General features: G+C 43.6%; 1 pseudogene; it reads left to right on the top strand.

The window, feature by feature from the left end:
• The first annotated feature begins 16,486 nt into the window (after window positions 1-16,486).
• LOC118661600 lies at window positions 16,487-17,656 on the top strand (annotated as a pseudogene).
• The last annotated feature ends 2,679 nt before the right edge of the window (window positions 17,657-20,335 follow it).

Raw genomic sequence — 20,335 nt, 5'->3', positions numbered from 1 at the left:
CGGCATTCAGCTGCAAAAGGCAGTTCAATGCCGAGGAGAGGGAAACCTAATTAGAATTCCTCCCCTGTCTTTCTTTTTTAATATATTTTTATTGATTTCAGAGAGGAAGGGAGAGGGAGAGAGATAGAAACATCAATGATGAGAGAGAATCATTGATTGGCTGCCTCCTGCACGCCCCCTACTAGGAATCAAGCCCGCAACCTGGGCATGTGCCCTTGACCAGAATCAAACCTGGGTCCCTTCAGTCCACAGGCTATTGTTCTATCCACTGAGCCAAACTGGCTAGGGCTCCTTTCCTTTCCTGATACGAGGAGCTGGCCTGAGCACGAATTGTGTGGACATGGAGGCTTTGAAATTTTGAATCCTACTACACCTGCATTAGGAAGATGCTCAACTTAAAATTTCAAGACATTTTATAATGATCTATCTACTTTTTATAAGTGTATTAGATCTCCTTCCACCTTTTGGGGTGTCGGAACTGCTGAGCCTTCAAGCATCTCACTTCCTAAGGACCCAAGTCAGTTGTAAGTGGTGTGGAGTGAGTCGCTGATTCCAACACATTTTCATGCAGTCCTCTTATTTGAAGTATGCACACTTCGGCACCATTCCAGACAATTTGGTGGAGGAGCTATGCACATTTCACAGCAAGAAGATAGGGGCCGTTCAAAAGCCATGGAAACTGCTCAAGTGAATGATTTGCATTCATGTCCTCCCGGGGGAAAATAAGCGCAAAAACATCTGTTGTGAAAGTTTAAAGTTTAATCTTCAACTCCTCCAACTTTCTCAGTCTTTGTTTTGTACAGCATAACACTAACTGAAGGCAAGGTGGTGAGTGTTTGTTTCTTTGTTTATTTGTTTATAATGCACAGGCAGAGAGTTTAATATACAACAAATGGTCCAGGTACCATCATGGAGACTGAGAATGTGCAACTGAAAAGCAGGCAACTCAGCTTGTAGAACAAGTTAGAAGAGGCCTCTCTGACAACAGAACTGGTTGAAGAGTGTCAGCAAGCATAGCTGGGCAGCCCAGGGCTTTCCTTCAACCAGAGCAGGCCATTATCCTGACTTCAGTTAACAATAAACATTAGAAAGCACAGCCTAGTTTTCTAAATGAACAGAAATCTTTTTTGCACTTTTCCAGCCCCATGAAATATTTCTCCTTCCAGAGGCGGGAAGACCATGTGTTTCTTGAAGCTAATCAAATAGCAGACAGTTTGAGATGCGAGTGGAGAGCCACCTCTCTGAGGTCACAGGGTTCAATCTTCAGTGTCTGTTCTAGGGGAACCCATGTGGGTATCAGGTGGGATATCTCCCTTCCAGCTGCGTAGCCATCGTGGGGAGATTAGGCGAGACCAGGTCCAGAGCTCTGCATCCAATTAGAGCAGGTATTTTGTCAAATGCCAAACTTCAAGTTGGTTTCCTTCTTTCTCTTCAGAGTTGCTTTTTCTAATTTCATTATGACCCTCAGCTTGGCATCAAGACCAATTAGAAGAAAATGATGATAATGTCTGGGTGTGTGGGACCAAGCAGATAAAAGCTGTCACTCTTACATCAGGGTGGAGCTCTCTGGCAGGAGCAACTCTCCCGCATCAGAACCACTGGCAGCTGGTTTATGGGGTGCTCTGGCAGCTGAAACAGCTGCTTTAGTCTGATTTGCAAAAGTATCCAAAGTGTTTCAGCTGTGACCTTCACTTGTCTCTTCTTTTTGTCTCTTCTTGTCTCTTCAACAGGGCTGTCCCTGAGTGTCATTTGGGTTCCATGGACCAAAGATATTAGAAGCAAGGGCTGGGCTCTGATCTGTCACTCAGCCCTGCCTCCTTGCCATTGGGGATGATGGGATCCTGTCCAAAGATTTTATCTTTGCTGATCTTGGCACCTTCTGATATTCTGCATGTGTAGGCCCCAGATGAGTCCCAACTGTGGCCAGCTGAATGGATGTCACCAGGGAAAACCTCTCATCACAGCAGGTCACTTCCTTTCTCAGACTATAGCCACAGGGCAGTGTCAATTGGGGGTAGGGAAAGGAGGCCAAACCAGAACAAGCTGGAGAGGGAAATCAGGCAGAGTTTATTTGGAGGTGACTATGATCCACAGTAAGATAGATACCTCACCTCTGCTGAGGGTAACTGCAATTCTCTCCATTGTCTGCTATTTCTGAAGGTCATATACTGTGGTCCAAACCATGCAATTGACCAAAATTAACAGATGAACTGGTTTTCACATCCAAACTTCTTTCCTAAGAATCAGCCTATTTCTATCTCGCTTCTCCAAATATTGCCAACTATGTGTGCTCAGGGCATAGCTATAAGTGGGGCCAAACTTGGGGTGCTATCTGTATAAAAAGATGTTTCTCGTATGTCCTTCTCTGCCAGTTTGCTGCCTGAAATCCTTAAACAGGAAACTAAATCTTTAATTCTATCATCTGAGCTAAGGACTCTGTGCCAATATGACAGGAGAAAGATGCTCATTGAAAATTTTCCACTAAGATTTCATTGACTCATAAGGATTCTTACTGAAGGTTAAGCTTTTTTAGGCAGTTGGTGAGGATGGGAAGGTTGGTTGAGAGCAGGAGGTCCCTGGGTCCCTGAAAAAGGAGGAGGGTGTCTAGAACTGCATAAACATGGACATTCAGGGAAAATGAAGACAACCTAACCTTCTCCATGACTTACCTGGTCTATCAGTTGATGATTCTCCTGTCATCATCAGAGCGGGCCTGTTTGTGAGGACTTTCGGTGGGAAGAAAGCTACCTTTCTCTCACCACTAAGGCCAATAGCACACAAAACTGGGTTTGTGTTTGTTAAGTTAGGTGGCTGAGGAGGCGGCGTAGGAAATAAAGAGAGTCGATCAGAAAAGGAAGAAAGGAGAGGTTTTATTCTGCGTCCCTGGGCGACCCATGGACCCCAAAGACAGGGCACGTGGATCCGCGCCAACAGGGAGGGGGGCGCCTTTTTTTATACTGCGGTTGGGTGAGGGGTGGGGACATGAGCTGAGGTATTCAGTTGAGGAAGTTTCAGCTGCAGGGGGTCAGCAAGGTATTCGGGAAGGAGTCAGTATCTGTGTGGTGGTCATGTTGATTCAGGGAGAAGCCAGTATCTGTGTCTGGCATGCTGATCTGTTAGAAATGCCAGGGAGGGTCCATTATCTCGTCACACGTCTGCATGTATCCGATCCTGGGCTCTCTCCGACCTAACAGTGCTTAGTTCACCTTGGTCTACACTGACCCCATAGTAGAGCCAGGAGGAGCTGACTTGGTCTGAGATCCACTTCTCATTCACCTGACTACAGGCACAGGGACTCAACACTGTGTTTTCCAAGTCTTTGCTCATGCTGCATCCCTTGCAGGTAAGAATCCACAGGCCCAGCCAACCTGGGATTCCAAACTAGAAGAACTGATAATAAAGTGGAATCTTCTCCTGACCCATCCAATCCTCCAAAGGCCAAACTGACATTTAACACAGCCCAGGAAGAGGAGCTTTTTATCCGAAAGTGCCCTGTACGAAGACCAAACTAACTCCCTTCCCAGGGACTACTCTTCTCTGCTGCCTTAGCCCAGCCAGCCTTGCACCAGTCTGTTCTCCTTGATGGCACTGCTGGGAAGGAAACATAAAGGGCCCAAGCGTAACTTTTCTTATAATTGCTTCTTAATTATTTTGCCAAAAAAATAAATCCAAAGCATATGGCATGGTAAGTACAATGGAAACTCAACCATTGAAATGACGGGATGCTCTTGGTCTGGAATACCTAGGACCAGGTTGAGGAGACTGGATAACAGCTAGTTGGTCCTTCATCTTGAAAAACAACTATGAGAGTTCCCAAAAAGTCCTGGAGTCACCAGCTGTATTTAAAATACTCTGTGTATTAATTTAATGAGCAACATTTGGTTTCACTGTCAGCATTTGTTTTAGCATAATTAAAACCATTTAATTTCTTTAAAAAATTGACAGTCACATTCATATTTACGAGATGAGCTTAAGAGTGCCTTTTAATTCCTTTCCTATTTCATCTTTTTCAAAAATCATATAACATATGAAAAGAAAATGGAAAGAGTACTCACTTGACTAGAACCCTGTTTGAAACTTCTCTGAACATATTTCCTAACATTTCCTGATTGATTGCCTGGGAATAAATAACCCCAAGTGGTAACATTATATTTATATTTCTAAGTTAGGAATATTTCTCCTATTGCTGCACTTCTAAAATAGAGTCCCAAGAAAATACATAACATATCAAAATAGCATTTTCAATATCTGCCAAACCTTAACATTTGCATCTCAGTAAGAAAGTGTATAACAAGTGAGTAAACGGCCTCTTTGTCAAACATAAATGTAGCAAATTCAAAGGTGGCTCCTTTTCAACTAAATTGTCTCAGCAGGCAGAGCAGCAGGGAGAATGTTTGCTATAGAACTCAGGCAAAAAACCCACAATCTTTATATGATTTCTCCAGGAGAGTGTTATATTAAGTTCCAGAGAGAATGATGAGATATTCGCAGTGAAATGGCACATTTTTTTCCCAGAATCACCTACTTCATTTGAATGTGTTCAATTCTTCACCACATGTATGTAGCATTCTGCTGAGTGGCACACAGCCTCTCCTGCCTCCTCCCTGCTCTTCCTTCTAGGATGGCAATGAACTCTGTAACATGACTCCTTGCTCCAATTTCCACCAGGCCTGCCCTCCCTATACTTACCCTGACTCCGCATACATGCTTTTCAAGAGACACAATTTTGTCTTGTCTGGAGTGCAATGTAATTAGAAAGCAATTTGGCCCACACACGCAGCTTCCATGGTCACTTGGCACAGCCTCACCCTGTCTCTGGCAGGACTGGTTTGCTCTGCATTGGCTGTCCTCCCGAGATGTCTAGCAGCTCAGGGATCCTCCTCCTCACTGCTCAGAGCCCAGGCTTGGCTGACTCAGGGAGTGTCAGGTGCTGTCTGCTCAAAGCCTCAAGAGTCACCCTGGAGCCTTGGGTCAGTTGTGTCCCACGTGGCCTCGGGCACAAACAAAGGAGGCTCAGACGCCTCACACCAGCTGCCTAACCACTTGGCCCAGTGCAGAGACCATCCCAAGGCACATTCAACCCCCAAATTCTTCTCATTATGTTGCTCACAGCTTCCTTTAATTCTAGTATACTATGGTCAAATTACTTTTCCAAACACATAGCTATGAAAAAGTAATTATTATAACTTTTTATAATATCTTTCTGCTCATTATAGGCTTCTCGTGGCCTATAGCTTCCTTAGCTGGGTGTTCTGTTCTGCTGTCTGTTTATGTAAATAAAGTTTTATTGGAACACAGCCATACCCATTCATTTACATATTGTTTGTAAATGGCAGAGTTGAGTCATTGTGACAGAGACTACATGGCTTGCAAAGTCTAAAGTACTATTTGGCCCTTTATAGAAAAGCTTGCTATAAAATTTTGCTGTCCCAAATTTCCTTTCCAACTTCATTTCCTTACAGCCTAGGCTTTCCCACCTTTGTGCCCTGACTTACACCAAACCCCAGGGAAACTCACCCCTCTAAGCCCATCATGTGTGTTCTACTCACTATGCTTTCTTGACTCCTGCCGCAATGTAATGCCTCCCTGCTTTGCACCCTCATCATTCTTTGCCATGGCATTTTGCATATTCAACTTTTGTTGTAAGTGTTAATGTGTGTATTTTGTTGCTTCCACTCACCTCAGTCGAGGCTCTACGCTTCATGAGGGCAGGAGTCATGTCTCAGCCATCTTCAATTCTTAGTCTAGCTCCCTGCACATAGCCATTCAATAGATATTTGGAGACTAACTTGACTAAAAGATGAGGAGTCTTTTCTTCCAGCACCTTCCAGAATAAATCAACATTTCCCTCTGGAAAAAAGACAAGGTAGGAAAATGAGGCAGGAGCAGATAAAACCTATATTTCCCTAAGAAGTTAAGATTCTTAGAGGAAGCACATTTAAAGAGGGGTTTTTTGTTGTTGTTCTATTAATTGCTAAGTTATTGGGGAAGTACACAGATTCCACAGAAGAGACCCCTTAAAGAAGGAAGAGAGTCAGACCAGAGGAATGTTCAATCAAGTGAGAGACTTTGCTTCCTCACACATTAGGGCTCAGCTGCAGGAAGCCATTTTGAGGATGATCTGGTCACCAGACTGGCCAAAGGGCATGAGTGGGGCAGTTTTATGAGCTTTCACAGAGGGCTTCAAATCCTTTGTGGATGAAAAGAACATAGTAAAGGGATGAAGAGGAAGCAGCTGAAGGGTCTCACAAAAAAGAGGCCTTATGACTAGAATATTAGAACCAGGAGTTGTCTGAATGGGGGCAGTGGGGGTGTTGATCTTTCAGAATAGACCAGGGCCTGGGAGGTATATATAATCCCTGTGGCTACTGTAACAACTTACTATAAACCAGGTGGTTTAAAACACATGTACCTTCTCTCATAGCTCTGGAGGCCAGACATCCAAAATCAGGGTGCCAAAACCAAGGTGCCAGCAGGCCCCAGACTCCCTCCAGAGGCTTGAGGAGAGAACCCATTTCCTTGCCTTTTCCATCTTCTGGTAGGTGCTGGCATTCCTTGGTGCATGGCAGCATCACTCCAATCTCTCTCTCCTGGTCCTCTCACCTTCTCCTCTTCTTTCTGTGTCACATCTCTCTCTTCTCCCTCGTATAAGAATACTTAGGCCCCCCTGGAATAATTCAGGATAATCTCCCATCTCAAGATCCTTAGCTTACTTCCATCTGTAAAATCCCTTTTCACTATAAAAGTTACAGTTCCAGGGATTCAGATCTAGATATCTTTTGGGGCCAATATTTAGCCCTTCATGGGAGGCCTCTAAAGAAAAGCAAGCAGGAGGAGATGTAGTCTGCTGGGAGGTAAATAGGTCAGAGAGGTAGTGGGTGAATGTGGAATGAGGGGCATAGGGAGAAATGTGGCTTATTGAAAGGTTATATAGTGTAGGGCACTGTTCTTAGGACAGGGGCCCTGACAAACCAGAGTGTGGGTTGCATGAAATGGGTCAGTGGTGGCAAAATGCTGCATGGCGGTAGATGCAGGTTCAAGTTTTGTAGGAACTGTTGCTTAGACAAGCTTGGAAAAATTATTTTTATAAAAAATAATCCAAAATTACAAATATAATATTTTTATGGAAGTGAATTTTTTATTTCGAATAATAAAAGGAATCACAATAAATCACACACTGTGAAAAACCTGACAAATGCTGCCAACATCACATATCCAGAAAATAACGTATTTTATTAACTGCCTGATGCCACTCCCTGACACTTTACCCCCTATTTTGTTGCCTGAATACTTTTTGAACATCTCTTTGTGAAACAGTAACTTTATAATATTTTCTATATAGAGAGAATTCAGTTATTTCTTCTAGCATGATTGATCAAAATATGGCTTATATAATTGACTACAGGCCCAGTGCACAAAATTCGTGCCGGGGGGTGGGAGGGTGGGAAAGGCAGGGGAAAGAAGTCCCTCAGCCTGGCTTGCACCCTCTCGCAATCTGGGACCCCTTGGGGGATGTCTGACTGCCAGTTTAGGCCCAATCCAGCAGTCAGACATCCCTCTCGCAATCCAGGACCACTGGCTTCTAACTGCTCACCTGCCTGTCTGCCTGATTGTCCCTAACTGCTCGCCTGCCTGCCTGATCACCCCTAATCACTCTTCCTGACTGCCTGATTGCCCCTAACTGCTTGCCTGCCTGCCTGATCACCCCTAACCACATCTGCCTTGGCCCCCGCAGCCGTGGCTTCATCTGGAAGGACATCCGGAAGGTTATTGGGTTGTCCAGTCTAATTAACATATTATGCTTTTATTATTATAGACAAGAGGCCCAGTGCACAAAATTTGTGCACTCGGTGGGGAAGGGGTCCCTCAGCCTGGACTGCGAGAGGACACAGGCCAGGACCAGGGACCCCACCAGTGCATGATCAGGGCTGGGGAGGGTGCAAGAAGTTGACCACTTGGGGAGGGACCATGGGAGGCCTCTAAGGCGTGCCTGGCCTGTCTTGCTCAGTCCCAATTGGCCAGACCCCAGCAGCAAGCTAACCTACCAGTCGAAGCGTCTGCCTCCTGGTGGTCAGTGCATGTCATAGTGAGCAGTTGAGCGGCCTTAGTATATCATTAGCATATTATGCTTTGATTGGTTGACTGGATGACCGGACAACCAGATACTTAGCATATTAGGCTTCTATTATATAGGATAGTTTAGAAAAGTTTGTTCATCTTCTCAAGCAGTATTGGTATTACCTGATAAATTTCTTTGTTGTCAAACTTGGAAAAGCCTCTTTCAAGTCTATTTCATATACAAACTGGTAAAAATGTCCTCCCTCTCTATTATAACACCATGAGAACTGCCCTAAAAGTACAGGACTTTTTATCACTTTCATTTTGTGAAAGTTTAATTTAAAAAGAACAAAATGTATGATGCACTTATGATTGTACACGTTTTGTTATCAAGTAGAAATCCTGACAGGATAGGCTTCCATTTTGGTTCAGCATTGATAAAAAGTGAGGTTTTTATTTGTGATTTTACACACTTGTTTGGAAGAATTACCACAAACTAGTTTGTGGCTCTGTATATTTCAAATCTTATTTTTTCTGCTGGGTAGTCCAGGGCCTTTTCATATCTCCTCTGGCTCATTGTGTTGATGAGTTTCCTCAGTGGGTGGTATTCCCCACAAATATTCCTATATTGGGATGACTAGTAGTCACTTAGTTATGCTCAAGAGAAACCGCAATCTCCATAAATATAGCCCTCTAAACCAACATTAAATGTATCCCCAACTCAACTTCCCCTTAGCCATATCCCCCAAATGCCCGTGTGCATTCTGATGCCACCCAGCACAAGGGGAAGTATATAGAATGAAAGTTGAAGTGGAAAGAGGCATTGGTTTTAACTGATTTTGGTTAAAATATTTTACTTTTGAAATGAAAAAAAAAAAAAAAAGAAGAAGACCACATTATGAGTCTCTCCCAGGGCCTTAGGAGGAGTCAATGCAAGCAAGGGACTCTGAGTCTCAGCTTTGCTAGCTTCTCAGTCTAGGAGTCACTTACATGTGACTCTTTAATAAGATTGCCCAGGAGAGAGAGCTAGGGGCCAGAAAGATGTGCTAACAAGGTCTCCAGATCTACCCCGCTCTCTAATCACTCAGGCATCCCCACGGTATAACAAGAGCTTCCTACATTGTTTTTTTTGTTTGTTTTTTTTTGTTTTTTGCTTAATCTGGGTTTTAAAAATCTACAGAATCACTCTGGAAAACAGTTTGGCACTTTCTAAAAGAGCTAAACAAGGAATTGCTCTATAGTCCAGCAATTCCACTCTTAGGTATATAACCCAAAGAATCAAAAGTAGGGAATCAGATTCTTGTATACCCATGTTAATAGCAGCATTATTCACAGTAGTCAAAAGGTGCAAGCAGTCCAATGTTTACAACTAGATGAATGGATAAATAAAATGTGGTATATACATACAATGAAATATTATGCGCCCATAAAAAGGAATGAAGTTCTGATACGTGCTAAACATGGATGGACTTTGAAAACATTATGCTAAGTAAAATAAGCCAGACATAAGAGGACAAATTTTATGGTTCCACATACATGAAATATCTAGAATAGGCAAATTAATAGAGACAGAAAATATATTAGAGGTTACCAGGGACTGGGGGAAGGGAGAAATGGGAATTATTGCTTAATGGTTAGAGAATTTCCTTTTGGAATGTTGAAAGAGTTTTGGAAAATAGTGATGATGGTTGCACAACCTTATGAATATAATTAATGCCTCTGACTTAAATACTTAAAATTATTAAGATGATAAATTTATGTAATGTATATTTTGCCATAATAAAAAATAACCAAAAAGTGAGATAATATTTGAGCATCAGAAATGAATTCATTCACATCTGGCTATTCATGCATAAAAAACATCTGACAGAATACTTACATTAAAATATTTATCTAAAATAATTACAATTTTTGGGATAAGATTTTTATAGAGTTGACCTCATATTAAACACATTTATATTTTTAAAATCTTTCAGGTTAATAACCAAGCCAATTAAAATTGATATTAACCTTGCATACATTCACAAATGCTTCCTACTTGTCAACAATCCACTGTAGATTAATTCAATGGCAGCAAGCACTGCAGCTTCTGAGAGATGGTGTGGGTTGTGTTTACCACTGTTGTCTTCTAAAAAAGAAAGACTTAGTCGGTGGTGATTAGCCTGTATTAATTTCTTTTAGACTCTGATAATCCCTAAGGTTTGTTAAATGCCTCCTTGGCTAACTGTTTAGACACTGACAGCCAGCTGGAGATGAGGGGCAACCAGGTGACCACCCAGTGGTTTCATCAAGAGCATAACAGCATTGATAAGGGAAGTTGAACTGAAGATGCATGTGTTTCCTGAACACTTTGAGTCATCTCTCTAAATATATTTGCCATTCTCGCCTCCCCTTCCTAGGTTCCAGTTACCCTCTCAGTTGATTTATCTAGGACAGCTATTTTCAACCTTTGTCATCTCACAGCACACATAAACTAATTACTAAAATTCTACGTCACACCAAAAAATATAATTTTTGCTGATCTGACAAAAAACAGGTTTAATTTTGATTCATTCACACCAAGTGGTTATTGTTGTGTTGGCTGGTGACATTTTTTTTTCGTTTGACAATCTAAAGGTAAAGAGACAGTGCCCTTGACTAAATAGCCAAGTATTGCTCATTTTAAATTTTCTTGCGGCACTCCAGTGTGCCTCTCGCAGCAGATTGAAAATCACTGACCTAGGAAATGATCAGAACCTCTATTAAGTAAGGGAAATAATACTTACTGCGGAACTCCAGAGTGGTTTAGCACAATAGAAATTATATTTTTCATTCAAGCAAAATCTTATGTGGCTATTCTTGCTATGCAGGTAACTTCAGTATTCAGAGATCTGAACTTCTTTCATCTCATGGCTCCCCCATGTCTTATGCCTTTGGTGTGGTCTGATGATCCTATGCATATGACCAGTAGAAGGAGGAGAGAGATTGTGCAAAATGGCTAAAGTAGGTTTTTATGTGCCAGGTATGGATGTGATACACATCACTTCTGCCTACATTCCATCGGCCAGAATTCAGTCACATGGCCCCACTTAGCTGCAAAGGAGTCTGGGAAATAGGTTTTGGTAAGTACATAACAGTGTCTCTTACCACAGGGATTTCATAAACTATATGATCAAATGTCTCCTCCAATCTATTTTATCTTCACTCCATTATGAGACAGGAATAGTCTTACCTTTCAAGAGGAGAAAATGGAAACAAAGAAAACTTCATCTCATGGCTCCAGCAGGGATAAAGAAGCCTGGCCTCTAATGTGCCCAGGAGCCAGCCCTTCTACCTTCCTGGCTGAGTGCCTGGGTACCTTCTCTGGTGACTTGCTCTGAGCTCCAGGGCAAATTAGGACAGCCTCTTCTCAGAGGGAGACCTGCTTGGACATCTGGGATCCAGATGCTGCTGGCTTCCGTAATGGCTCTGAAAGGTATTGTACTTAAGCCCCTAAATCCTGCAAAGTCTGCATTTTGTCTCAGAGAGATCTTCTCTCCCCTTTTGCACTCTTTGAGGATTGAATTCTATAGAGCCAGTCTTCTTTGACAGCTGACAGGGAATTCTCAGTGGAGGACAGTTGATTTTGGAACAATGCCTGCTGTCAGTCCTATAAAGCCCAGTTTACTGATCTATGATGAAAAACCCATCTGCTTTTGAAGTTAGTCATTTGGAAGGGGTATTCTAAAGTTAAGCTGAGATGGTGCACAGAAAATAATGTGTTCATTTGTTTGATCATCCCATTCTCTGCCCTCTTTTTTGTGACTTTGTATACCATCCCAAGCAATGCATGTGGCTAGGATATCAAGACACAGTCAACAGGAAGTACCTTTTGCCTGCTCTCTGTGCATATCTTTTACTATTCCTCTGTCTTGGCATTTTATTTTTCATGAAAGTCCTAGAGAGGTTTGCCTCTCCTTTGTGATCTCTTAATCCATAATATGAATAGCAACATTAAGAGTTAAATAGATTCATACATGATCAGTTCATGATGGGCTTTTAAGGGAAACAAAAGTGCATTGCTTCAACTTTAACTTTCCAAGTTTGAGATAAAGAACTACCACAACTTTGACCTTTCTTTAAAATGTACTAGAGGCATGGTGCACGAAATTTGTGCATGGGGGGAGGGGTCCCCCCTCAGCCCAGCTTGCACCCTCTCCAATTTGGGACCCCTTGGGGGATGTCTGACTGCTGGTTTAGGCCCGATCCCAGGGATCGGGCCTAAACCAGCAGTTGGACATCCCTTTCACAATCCTGGACTGCTGGCTTCTAATCGCTCACCAGCCTGATTGCCCCTAACTGCCCCCTGCTGCGGGCCAGGTCACCCCCAACTACCCTCTGCCTTCCTGCCTGGTTGTTCCTAACTGCACCCCCCCCCCCGGCCTGGTAACCCCTTACTGTCCCCCATGCTGGCCTGGTCTCCCACAACTGCCCCCCACTGCTGACCTGGTCACTCCTAACTGCTCCCCCACCAGCCTGGTTGCCCCCAACTGCCACCAGCCTAATCACCCCTCATGGCCCCCCTGAAGGCCTGGTCACCCCATGCAGCCAACTGTTCAGTCATTTGGTCATCTCTCACTAACCCCCCTACCAGCCTGGTCACCCCATGCAGCCTGCTTGTTCAGTCATTTGGTCATCCTTCACTAACCCCCCTGCCGGCCTGGTCACCCCATGCAGCCTGCTTGTTCAGTCATTTGGTCATCCCTCACAAACCCTGCTGTTGGCCCGGTCATAGGCAGCCATCTTGTGAGGGTGTGAGGGTTAATTTGCATATTACCTCTATATTATATAGGATACTTTAGTCATAGGGAGCTCTATGATGGATGAGTTGTGTGCTGGCCCCAGAAGGGACTCTTTATGTTCATCATAGCTCTATTACTAATGATGCTCCACAAATAACTGTGAGGAAAGTAAATATGTATTATATTAACACACATATAAGGTCAATGAGGCTTAAAAATACATTTGCTTGAAGATTAGGGAACATGGCTCTCATGGGTTCATGTGAGCAGGATAAGAAAATCTGTGTTCCAGATTTTTGTCTCACTATTTCTGAATACTTACCTGTTCAGATTTGCTTCATCTGCATCATAATGGAGAAGGAAAAGATGTGCTTTTGGGGATACTTTCAGATGCAAGGAATAGCATACCTGATCAAAATGGGATTTACTTACTCACATACCCGAGGTCCTAGAGGTAGAGTGGTGCCAAGGTTGGTTAAATTAGTGGCACAAACACATGGTTTTTTGGCTCTGCAGTCCTCAGATGTACCTCCTGATAGCCACAAGATGGCTGTTGCAACTCCAGATATCACATCCTCATTCACATATGGCCAAATGCTGCAATGTCTTTCTCCTTTTTATCAGAGAGAAAGACCTTTCTTAGAATCCCCCAGAAGATTTCATTTGTATCTCATTGGCCTTTAGGGAGTCAGTTCTTATTAATATAATCATTGGCAAAGGGGAATGGAATTACCATAACTGGTTTAGGCCACTGGTTCAAAACTTTAGCATGAATCAAAATCTCCTGGGAGCCTTGTTAAAATGCAGATTGCAGTGTTCCATCACCAGAGTTTCTGATTTAGTATATTGGGATGGAGCCCAATAATTGACAGTTCTAGTGTGTTGCGAGGTCATTTTACTGCTTGGTCTGGGGAACACTTTAAGGACTAATTGTGTAGATCTTACTTCTTCATGTTGTGGGGTGTAGGGAAAAGTCACCTTTCTTGAATGAAGAATGGGGGTGAAGGCAACTGGGGGGAAATATCAGGACAAAGTCAGCAAAAAGAAAGCTTGTTAGGTAGATAACCAGCCCTGTCCAATCCATGTTTTCCTGTATCTCTGTGCACATCTCTGTCTTCTGAATATATACCTACACTCTTTTGGTTTTCTTTAAGGACCATTGTATATTAGATGATTTTACTGAAATGTTTTCATTAATTTGATTCCTATAGAACATCTTATTCCTTTGAGATTAACATAAATTCTAATTCCATCAGTGTATACTATTTAAATTTTGTAGAGCTTAAATTATTTATTTCACTATCTATCACCTTTTTTCTTCTCTGTAACATGTAGTTGGTCTTTGTGTTTGTTCAGTCATCCAGGTTTATTAGATCCATCTTAAGTTCTTCACAATCCTCCTTAGCTCTTAACAAACTAAACACTTTTGTGTCATCAGCAAATTTTTCCACACTGCCATTCACTTCATCCTCTAGGTCATTAACAAGTATATTGAGCTAAATCACTGGAACTACTAACTTGAACTTTAGGAATTAACAGCATCTTAAATGACTTACCAAGGGTGGCACGAGCCTTTGTTCAATATATCAGTTTCTAATGTTTAAAAAAAATCCAGGGAGTTCCAAAATGGTGGCTATATAAGTAGAAACTACACTGACACTCTCCCAGGACAAAACTGGAATTACAAATAAAATACAGAAAAGCCATCCTGAATAATCAACTGAAGACTAGCTGGAGAGAACCTTTACAACCAAGGACTGAAAGTGGAGCCATAGAGGCTGGTAGGAAGTGCAGAGGTGCAAAAGGGCTGGCTTGGCTCCCACAGACAGCAGCTGAAGTTCCAGAGGGATATCTCAGCAGTGTGTGTGTGTGTGTGTGTGGCGGGGGGGGGGGGGGGGGTTCCTATTGAGAAATAAAACCCAACCTGGGCTTCCCAGCCCAGAGCACCAGAACTGAGAAAGGTGCCCACAAAACATCTGGCTGTGAAAAGCAGAAGGGGTGCTGTCTGTGAGGGAGAGATGGCTGGAAATGCAAGCAGCCTCATAAAGGGTCAGCACACAAATTCATGTGCACTCACTTACCTTGGCCTCCAGCAGAGGGAGGGCAGAGTGGACTAGAGCTGTGTGAGCAGAATCCAGGATTGGGGGCATTGGGGTTAGAGCTTGGAAGGCAGTACCCTGGTTTCCTGTGCTGAGTCATTCCCTCAAACTGCAGAGGACATTTTCTCCATCAGACCTTTACCATCCAGGCAGCTTTGCCTGAGAGGGGGAAGTAATTGCCCCACCCTGTGGTCAATAGCCTGAAGCTAATCAAGACTGAATAACAATCAGACAGAACACAAGCAGAGGCAGATCTCCAGAGGGTTTGATTCTTTGCCTGATCTCCTTCTGGGCCTGGGGCTGGGACAGGCAAACCTGGGTGCACACCTTGGTTCTTCCCAAAGGCACCCAGCAGAGGGAGCCACAAGCTGTGAATTGCTGATAGACCCAAACAGGGTACACAGGGCATCACAAACAGTATCTGACATTGTCCTGCATTAGAGATTGGGAAGCATAGAAGATCTACCTAATAGAAGATCTACATAGCCACAAACACAAATAAACAGCCAAAATGGGGAGATAAAAAACAAGCCCAAAATGAAAGAACAAGAGAATTCACCAGAAAACGAGCTAAATGAAATGGAGATAAGAAATTTATCAAATATAGAGAGTTCAGAATAATGATTACAAGTATGCTCAACAGCATGAGAAAAAATCTAGAAACTATGAAAAAAACAGTCAGAAATGAAGAGTGACATAGCACTAATACAGAACACATTGGAAGAAATACACATAAGATTAGAGGAAGCCAAGGATCAGAACATGAATTAGAAGACAGGGTAGGAAAAAAATCACTCAATCAGACAACCAAAAAGAAAAAGCAATTAAAAAACAGAAGGACAACTTAAGGGAGCTATGGCACAATATGAAACATAACAATATTCGCATCATGGGAGTACCATAATGGGAAGAAAGTGAACAGGGGATAGAGAACATGTTTGAAGAAATAATGTCAGAAATCTTCCCTAACCTGGTGAAGGAAAAAGTCACACAAGTTCAGGTGGCACAGAGAGTCCCAAGATCCCAAATAGGCCCATGCCCAGATACAACATAATTAAAATACCAAAAATTAAAGACAAAAGAGAGAATCTTAAAGGCAGCAAGAGAAAAGTAATTTGTTACCTAAAGGAGCTCCCATAAGGCTGTCAACTGATTTTTAATCAGAAACTTTTCAGGCCAAAGGGAATGGCATGAAGTATTCAAAGTAGTGAAAAGCAAGGATCTGAAACCAAGATTAATATATCAAGCAAGGCTATCATTCAAAATAGATGCTGAAATAAAGAGCTCCCAGACCAAAAAAAAAAAAAAAAAAAAAAACCCACAAAAAACAAACCTAAAGGAATTTATCATCACTAAACCAGCACTGCAAGAATTGTTAAAGGGACTACTGTAATGAGAAGAAGAAATATATAGAGAGAAACGTAGGAATAAAGAATTAAGATGGCAAGGCTGCACTTGTGTACAGAACGAAGTCGTAGTGGCCATGGCAGGTGAAAAGGCGACACGACAGGATCATGGCCTTGGGTGCAGGTATCACCCCCAGTTCAGTAAAGCCCCAAGGCCTTCATCATGGACTTCCAACTTTGCCCTGGGCGCAAGACCAGGAGTGGGAGCATGGCCTCCTTTTCTGAGAGCAAGAGGGACTGGTGGGAGCGCCTCTGGCAGCTGGCCCTGGAGACCATCAACATCAACAAGGACTCTTATTTCATGAAGAACCACCTGGACTTGTATGAATGCAAGCTGTGCCTGACACTCTAGAACAATGAGGGAGCTACCTCATGCACATCCAGGGGAAAAAAACACCAGACCAACTTGGCCCAGCTAGCAGCCAAGGAGGCTAAGGAGGCCCCCGCCCAGCCAGCAGTGGAGAAGGTCAAGGTGGAAACAAAGAAGTTTGTGAAGATCAGCCGCCCGGGCTATAAAGTGACCAAGCAGAGGGACACAGAGATGGGCCAGCAGAGCCTCCTCTTCCAGATTGACTATCCTGAGATCACTGACAGTATCATGCCACGCCACTTCTTCATGTCTGCCTACAAGCAGAGGATCGAGCCCCCAGACAGACGCTGCTGATGGTTGCTGAGCCCTACGAGATCATTGCCCTCAAGGTGCCAAGCAGAGAGATTGATAAGGACAATAGCAAGTTTTGGACTCACTGGAACTGGGAAACAAAGCAGTTCTTCCTTCAGTTCCACTTTAAGATGGAAAATCCTCCTGCCCCGTCAAGCCTCCCTGCTGGGCCTCCTGGGGTGAAGCGGACACCACCCCCATTGATGAATGGTTTGCCCCCACCCCCACCTGGAGGCCTGCCTCTGCCCCCCATGACACCCAGTGGGTCTATACCTGCTGGACCCCTGGGCCCTCCCCAGCTGCCCCTCTACCCTCCAGCACCAGTGGTCCACCCACCAACATGTGGGGTTCATACCCTTGCTCCCGGGGTTCACCATCCAGCCCCAGGAATCCATCCTCCAGCCCCAGGTGTCCAACCTCCCCTGTCTTCTGGAGTCCACCCCCAGGCCCCAGGGGTACACCCCCAGCCCCGGAGATGCACCCCCAGACACCTGGGGTACACCCCCTCCTTCAGGGATTCATCCTCCAACTCCTGGGGTTCATCCCCAGCCTCCTGAGGTTCATCCCTCCAATTTTAGGGTCTACCCCCCCGCTCCCATGCCCCCAATGATGAGACCCCCACTGCCCTCCCTGGGCCCTGGAAACATTCCACCCCCTCCCCCAGCCAACTGAAAAACCAACCCCTCTCATTGAAAGTCTACTTTCCTGTTTTCCTGTCTTTTCTCCCTGATCAAAATTTGGTGTTTTTGTAAAGAGCTATGCCATGTCCCTAGATCCCATTAAACAGCCTTCTCAGAAAAAGAAAGAAAAAAAGAAAGAAATGCCTATCAATAATAACCTTAAATGTAAATAGATTAAATGCTCCAATCAAAAGATATTGGGTAGTTAAATGGATATGAAAACATGACCCAATTATACGCTGTCTACAAGAGACCCACCTCAAAATGAAAGATGCACACACGATGAAAGTGAAGGGATGGAAAAAAATTTTCCATGCAAATGGAAATGAACAAAAGCTGAGGTAGCAATACTCATATCTGACAAAATAGACTTCAAAATGAAGGCCATCACAAGAGACAATAAAGGTCACTACATAATACTAAAGTAATCAATCCAACAAGATGATATAACCCTGGTAGACATATATGCACTGAATATTCGAGCAGCCAAGTCTAAAAAAACAAACAAACAAAAAAACAAACAAAAACAAAACTTCTAGAGAGAGCTCAACAGCAATACAGTCATAGTAGAGAACTTCACTGGATAGGTCTTCCAGACAAAAAATTAACAAGAAAACAGTGACTCTAATGATATACTAAGAAAGAGTGACTCTAAATGAAAAGGTCAGATGGATTTAACTGACCTTTATAGAACATTTTACCGCAAAGGTGCAGAATATACATTCTTCTCAAGTGCACATGGGTGATTCTCAAAGATAGACCACATGTTAGGACACAAAACAAGTCTCTATAAGTTCATGAAGACTGAAATTATATCAAGCATCTTCTCAGATCACAATGGAATGAAATTAGAAATCAACTACAGGAAAAATACTCAAAAACATTCAAACATATGGAGGCTAAGCAGCATGTTATTAAACAATGAATGGATTACCAATGGCGTCAAGAAATAAATAAATACTTCCTGGTAACAAATGGAAATGAACACACAACAACCCCAAATCTATGAGACACAGCAAAAGCAGTCCTGAGAGGGGAATTCATAGCACTTACAAGCCTACTTGAAAAAACAAGAAAAATTAATAATAAACTATTTAACCCAACAATTTAAAGACTTATAATGACAAGAAATGTCCAGAGTACATAGAACAAAGAAAATAACAAAGATTAGAGCATAAATAAATGATATAGAGAGTAAAAATAAATACAAAAAAAATCAATGAAACCAAGAGCTCATTCTTTGAAAAGATAAACAATTTGATGAACCATTAGCAAGAATCACTAAGAAACAAAGAGAGAGGACCCAAATAAGTAAAATCAGAAAAGAAAGCAGTGAAGTAACAACTGACACTGCAGAAATACAAAAGATTATTTAAAAAAAATACTATGGAAAAAACCTTGACCAGGGAGAAACTAAGATGGCGGCATAGATAAACACCAGGAAATTGCTGCTTCCCACAACAATCGATAAATGCATCAAAAACACAAGGTGGACATCATCCAGAACTACAGGAGGGCTGGCTGAGTGTAAATTCTACAACTAGAAGGAAAGAAAAGCACACTGCTAGCGGGAGGAGCTGCGGAGGTGGAGTGCAGAGGTACGGGGGCTCGCGCACGCGAAAGGGTCTGGCACCTGAGGACGCGGCTGTCTTTTTGAATCTGGAGGGAGATACAAGCTCCCGACGGCTCTGAAATCCGGTTCCGGGAAGTCTCTGGGGACCCAGGACTCATACGGGGAGAAACTGTACTGTCTGGCAGCCGGTGAGCTTGAGAGCGGCTTTCCCTCAGAGGTGCTTGCAGCCATTGCCGGGACACTGGGACTTGTGACTCCTTAGGGCGGGGCTGAGGCTCCGCCATAGCTGCTTTCTCCGCCCTTTGATTCCTTGAGACCCCGCCCCGCACAGGCTGTGGCAGAGGCTTTTGCATATGAATGCCCCGGCCATTTGCAACCTGTAATTACCTAACCGCAGCCGGGCCAGATAGACCCAGAGCTTCCAAGAGAAGGCCCAAGGCCCCACAGCGGCTTGCATTGCTACACAGCTGAGCATCATCAGGGCACTTCCAAACTCCAAAAAAAAAGGAAGGGGAATCTGCAGTTCTCTTCGTAGTTCCTGCTGTGTAACCTCAGGCAGAGGCTAAATTAGCACCTCCTTAGATCCAAGAGCCACTGTACCCAGTGGTCAGAGGGGGACCACCCAGATCACAACTCCTCAGATCCATAAGGGACACACTCAGGGTGCAGTCTCAGTGAGCACCAAAGCCCCACTGAAGCAAGTCTTGCCCCAGAAGGGTGTCTCCAGCACAGAAGTTCTCCCACTGCAGACACAGCTGATTCTCGCTGCCAATTGCCCTGGCGGTCAATTCCTCCCAGTGATCCTACAACAACCAAGGCATAGCTACAACAAGACTGTGCACAAAGCCCACGAGGGGGTGCACCAAGAGTGTCCACCTCAGGTAACTGGGGAGGCTGAGCCACTGGGCCCTACAGGACACCTAGCACACAAAGCCACTCTATCAACACAGGGAAGCAGCCAAAATGCGGAGACAAAGAAACAGGTCACAAATGGCAGAAATGGAGGAAAGCAAACGACTGGATATAGAGTTCAAGGCCACGTTTATAAGGTTTTTCAAGAATTTTATGGAAACCGCTGATAAATTTAATGAGTCCCTC

This window comes from Myotis myotis, unplaced genomic scaffold (genome assembly GCF_014108235.1).
Source record: "Myotis myotis isolate mMyoMyo1 unplaced genomic scaffold, mMyoMyo1.p scaffold_m19_p_1, whole genome shotgun sequence".
NCBI lineage: Eukaryota > Metazoa > Chordata > Mammalia > Chiroptera > Vespertilionidae > Myotis > Myotis myotis.
This window is presented reverse-complemented; position numbering and strand designations above follow the sequence as displayed.